General features: G+C 42.1%; 1 pseudogene across 1 annotated transcript; it reads left to right on the top strand.

The window, feature by feature from the left end:
* The first annotated feature begins 2,622 nt into the window (after nucleotides 1-2,622).
* Nucleotides 2,623-4,635, top strand: LOC101960331 (la-related protein 1B-like; annotated as a pseudogene). Its single transcript, XR_013431514.1, has 2 exons — nucleotides 2,623-3,701; nucleotides 4,218-4,635. The product of XR_013431514.1 is annotated as a la-related protein 1B-like (transcript).
* The last annotated feature ends 384 nt before the right edge of the window (nucleotides 4,636-5,019 follow it).

Here is a 5,019-nt window from a genome sequence, read left to right as displayed (position 1 = left end):
AGGAAGACCTTGTATCAAAATAAAAATAAAATAAAAATGGCTGACTATGTAATTCAGTGGTAGAGTGCTCCTGGGTTAAATTTCCAGAAAGAGAGAGGGAGGGTGAGGGGGGAGAGGGAAGGGAGGGAGGGAAGGAGAGAGAGAGATGGAGAGAGAGAAAATATCTGAGCTTTGCTCATTAAAAATAATATTCAGTAAATAATACATTTTCCCAACCCTATCTAAGGGAATGGTATTTTAATGGCAAAACTTCGGGCCTCTGACAGAGGAGACATCTCTGTAGTGTTTGTAGAGCCAAAGAGGCAAGGCCCTGAAGATAGCAGGAAACAGTTTTATTTGGCTGCAGCCAGGTTCAGAGGGTACAGCCTTTTCTGTAATCAATCAATCCCCTGAACCCCAAGTTCAGGGAGTTTTAGAGTTTTATACCCAGCATGTAAGGGGAGGGGCTCAGAAGTTCACAGTCTGCAGAAGTTCACATAAAAGCAGCTTTTTCTTTCACTGTTCTGGGCATGTTAACTCTTCAAGGACAGCACCTGAGAAGGGGAGAGCTGCTTCTCCCCTTTCTTTCCAACCCCTGCCAGCTGTTACCATGGAGCCCATTTGTAACTTATCTTAAAAATGTAGACATCTCTGTGAGGCCAGCTCAAGGCCAGAGGCCTTGTTTGCACATTTCTTCAAAGTACTATACTGGATAGGTTTGTGAAAAACTAGTAAGGGGGTGTCCAGCACCTGGAGTGCTGGTATCTTCTCGGCCAGTGGCCAAGTAAACAGGGTGACAGGAAAATAGGAAGTTTATCTACATTGAACTCTTTTGCTGACAGTCCTAAAATCAGCCATGGTGAAGAGGGCTTTTCTGTGGAGAAAGGGGGTGCCACTTCAATTCCCCCCCTTTAATGATGCTCCCCATAATTTAATCCTTTAAATTTAAGAGCATCATTACCATTATCTTGGCTCAAAGCCTTATAGAATGTCAAAACCTTAGTTGTTGTTATCCTTTCAACAGCAGCTTCTGTAGTGGACCCCATAGTTTTAACGCAAAGAAACTCCATGTTTCTTTCCAAACAATCATCCATCTATAATATTCCTCTGGTAGGACAGGTGCTAAATATATGTTTCATCACCTCTTAGTTATAGTGGATTGTCTTGACACATGGTTCACATGATCTCCATGGTTGAAATAGGAGTAGGGCAGAATCCCTTATAGTAATCAAAGGAAACCAAACTAAATAATAGACTAACATTTTGGTTAGCATAGGCTAAACAGTTCAAATCACAAAGTCAAACTAATAACACAAAACAAATCCTAAAAAACTTATATAAGCAAGATAAAAAAATATAAGTGAAATTTTGTTACCCAGAGTCCAGTCAGTAGGAGTTACTGTTATCAAACCAGTAGCAAAAACCAAACGGAGAACTGTGTATATATCTAGAAGCAAGGAGTGGCAATATATTACAGTATAAGAACTATCTCTGAGGTTGAAAGAGTCCATTAGTCCTGGTTTATCCTTCATGGGGCATTGATCAGCCAGTCCCTCCTGTGTGACTGAAACAGGGCGGTAGCCTCCTCAAGCTTCGGCCGTGCGTAGACCAGTCAGCTTCCGGAGTGACTGGAGCAGGGCTGTTGTCCTTCTGATCCTCAAGCTTCTCCGGTGCTCCTTTTTCTTCGGGATGGTCAGCTTCAATGGTGTAGCAGCATCTGGAGGGCATTCCTAGTCTGCAGCTGCAGGCATGAGTTTGGTGTAGTGAATCCAGGGACCTATCTCTGCAAACTTTACTGCAGTTGGGGTGGATAAAATAACAGTGAAAGGGCCCTTCCAAACAAGTTTAGGGGTTGAATATTTCATTCTTTGATTTAGACTTAATCTCCAGGCTTGAAGGAGTGTGCACCTGGGTCAAATTTACTGACAATCTTTCTCTAACCCATTGGTTGAGAACCTGTGAAGTTTTCTCTAAGACCTGAAGCTATCGACTCAGGGTTAATTTTCCTCTCTCTTTTAAGTCTCCCTGTAGTTCCCTAATAAGAGGGGGGGCCTCCCATATATTATCTCAAAAGAAAAGATCCTGGTAGGATTGGATCTAATCCTCAACAGTGTAACAAGGAGAAATTCATCACAATGTGAGTCTCCTGACACAGCTTACCCAATTGAGCCTTAAAGTCCTGTTCATCCTTTGAACTTTACCAGAACTCTGCAGCCTATAGGCAGTAGGTAACTTTCATCTGATATATGGTCAGTAATCGTATCACTTCTGCCCAAAATCTGAGCCAATAATTATTATTGTCTGAGCCAATAATTATGGGGACATCAAATCTGGGAATCATTTCCCAGAGAAGCATCCTAGTATTTCCCTAGCCTTTTCAGTGTGGGTGGGAAAGGCTTCCACCCGTCAAAGTATGAACACATAAAAAAAAAAAAAGTTATTTATAGCCCCGTGAGTGTGGTAGTTCAGTGAGGTTTACTTCCAAGTGTTCAAAAAAGTGCTCCTCCTATAGTTTGGATTCCTGGTGGGAGCTTTGGCCCCTGACAAGGATTGTTGTGAGCACAAACCTCACATTGTTTGCAGACCATCTAGGTGTTGTTTGTGAGCTGGGGGACATAGAAATGTTGACTCAGAACTGAGGCAGCAGCTGAGCTCAATTCCCCCAAAATTATAAAAGCAGGAAAACTCAAGACAAGGAAACCCAATAAGGCCAGTGATTTCAGAGATATGGCAAACCGGCCAACACCATGAGAGTTAGTGAGCACTGGAAAAACCTTTTTGCAGTCTCAGAGTGTCATCAGCCAAGAAAATAAGAAGCCACAAATTAGAAAAGAAAAAGAAGAGAAGGTTGAAAAGAGGAGTAGCAGTGAGAGCAAAGAAAACCAGGAAACAAAATTAGACGGTCCTATTGAAAATGTGAGGATGAGGCCCAGCAAGCAGTCAGCAGAAGAGAGCTAATACACGCAAGTGGGTACCACTGCACTTAGACAATGAAAGACCAGAGAGTCAAGAGAGACCTGGATCCCGGAACAGCTCTTGGTGTCAACCTGAAGCAAATAAGTCATCCCATAATAACAGGAGAAATGACACACGAAGTTGGAGGTGAGACAGAGAAAAAAGAGATGATCAGGATGAAGTGTCTAATGTGAGGAGTGAGGGGGGTAATATCCGAGGTTCCTTCAGAGGTTGAGGAAGAGGACGTGGACAGGGAAGAGGATGAGGCAGAGGAAACCCTGGAGTAAACTTTGATTGTTTGTATGGTTACCGAGAACATGGTGAAAGGACGGATCAGCCATTTCAAACAGAAATTAACACCTTTATGATGTATTACTGTGATGACGGTACGGGTGTACAGGTGTATCCTGTGGAAGAAGCATTGCTTAAAGAGTATATTAAGCATCAAATGGAATATTACTTCAGTATAGAAAACTTGGAACGTGACTTCTTTCTTCGGAGTAAGATGGATGAGCAAGGTTTCCTGCCTATTTCCCTGATTGCTGGATTTCACCGCGTTCAGGCTCTCACAAACCTTAATCTCATTTTAGAGGCCCAGAAGGACAGCACAAAAGTAGAAGTTGTGGATGAGAAAATAAGGAAAAAGATAGAACCAGAAAAATAGCCAATCCCGGGCCCCCCTCCCAGAAGCGTGCCACAGACTGACTTCTCCCGGCTGATCGATTGTCCAGAGTTTGTGCCAGGCCAAGCCTTTTGCTCACATACAGGTAATAGCTTGTCTTATAGAAACAACAGGATAAGAGTGGGCTTCTTTGATCCATTTTACCTGTCTCTTGTTAGTTTATTTAGATTTAGTAGGAAAATTAAAGATAAACTATACATGACTTTTAATCCTCCAAATCCTATTTACACTGTCTCCCACATGATTATTTAAATAGGGATCTGAGAATTATGGGTGAAGCTCTCTTGTGTTCTTGTTCTTAATTTTTTATGTGTACTATGTCATGTGTGGAGTTTCGACCTGTATTCTTTTAATTTTGCTGAATGACTGTGGATACGTTGTGTCAGTTTTCCCCTGGTAGGATTGAGCTAGTCTAATTGTTACACATGTGCTTTACCTTGTCTTGCAATGACAGGTGACCCACATTCTAAAGCAGAATCAAGGTTTTGTTTAATTTGGTTGTGTTTAGAATTTCTCAAACCTGTTTTAGTGTTAAGGATTTTTCCTGGATCATTTTTAAGACATTCCCTCTGGGAAAAAAAAATGTGCTTAAACTTTTGAGTCAGGGTGATGATCTACTGATGCCCTGGATGTCATCTGATGGGGATGTGCAGTGGAGCAGGTGGCTCACTGAAATGCATTGTAAATACTGGAACAAACCGGGCTGCAGAGATGGAAGCCACCAGACTGCCTTCCGTGTGAGACTGTCCACTGCCGACCCCCCGGGCAGCACGACAGTAGATATGACCACCTCTGCCACAACGGAGACAGAGCCGGAGACCGCTGCTGGCATTCCAGGAGCTGCCTGCCCTTTTCTGTGTGACTGGACTTAGATGGCGTGGCTACTTTTATTTGCGGGGGAAGCTAATTATTATCACTGTGGAAATACTGCAAGGTTCTGTCTTTTGTTTCCAGGCATATGTACTTGTGTCCAGGTCAATAAAGCAGAGAAAGAGAGGACTGCGTAGCCTTTCCCAGCTTGCCAGGCCCTTGGCTCTTGGTCTGCCCTTTGCCATGGTGAATATTGCATAACTTACATGTTGAGATGTTTCACATGGACTGTAAGATTTATTAATGTGGACATTTAAGGGGTAAGAAATTGAAGAAATAAACAAGGGTATTTTTTCCATTATTCTTCAAAATGTATTTTTGATACATCAGTATAAGTCCTGCCCGTCAGAAAAGCATCAATGATGAACAGTTTCACAGAATTTTTTATCTCATATTTCTTTGTCAGCCCTGTGCTTCTAATCGCAGCAAGCAACTTGGGGGCAAGTGTTTTAAAAAGTTGAAGAAATGTGACATTGTTTGTTTGTTTTTTTAAAGATATAATGGCTGATTGTAAAAGTTAGATTTATTTATTG

The sequence above is a fragment of the Ictidomys tridecemlineatus genome, chromosome X (assembly GCF_052094955.1).
Source record: "Ictidomys tridecemlineatus isolate mIctTri1 chromosome X, mIctTri1.hap1, whole genome shotgun sequence".
NCBI classification, from domain to species: Eukaryota; Metazoa; Chordata; class Mammalia; order Rodentia; family Sciuridae; genus Ictidomys; species Ictidomys tridecemlineatus.
The sequence above is the reverse complement of the archived record's forward strand: the minus strand, read 5'-3'. Positions and strand labels throughout refer to the sequence as shown.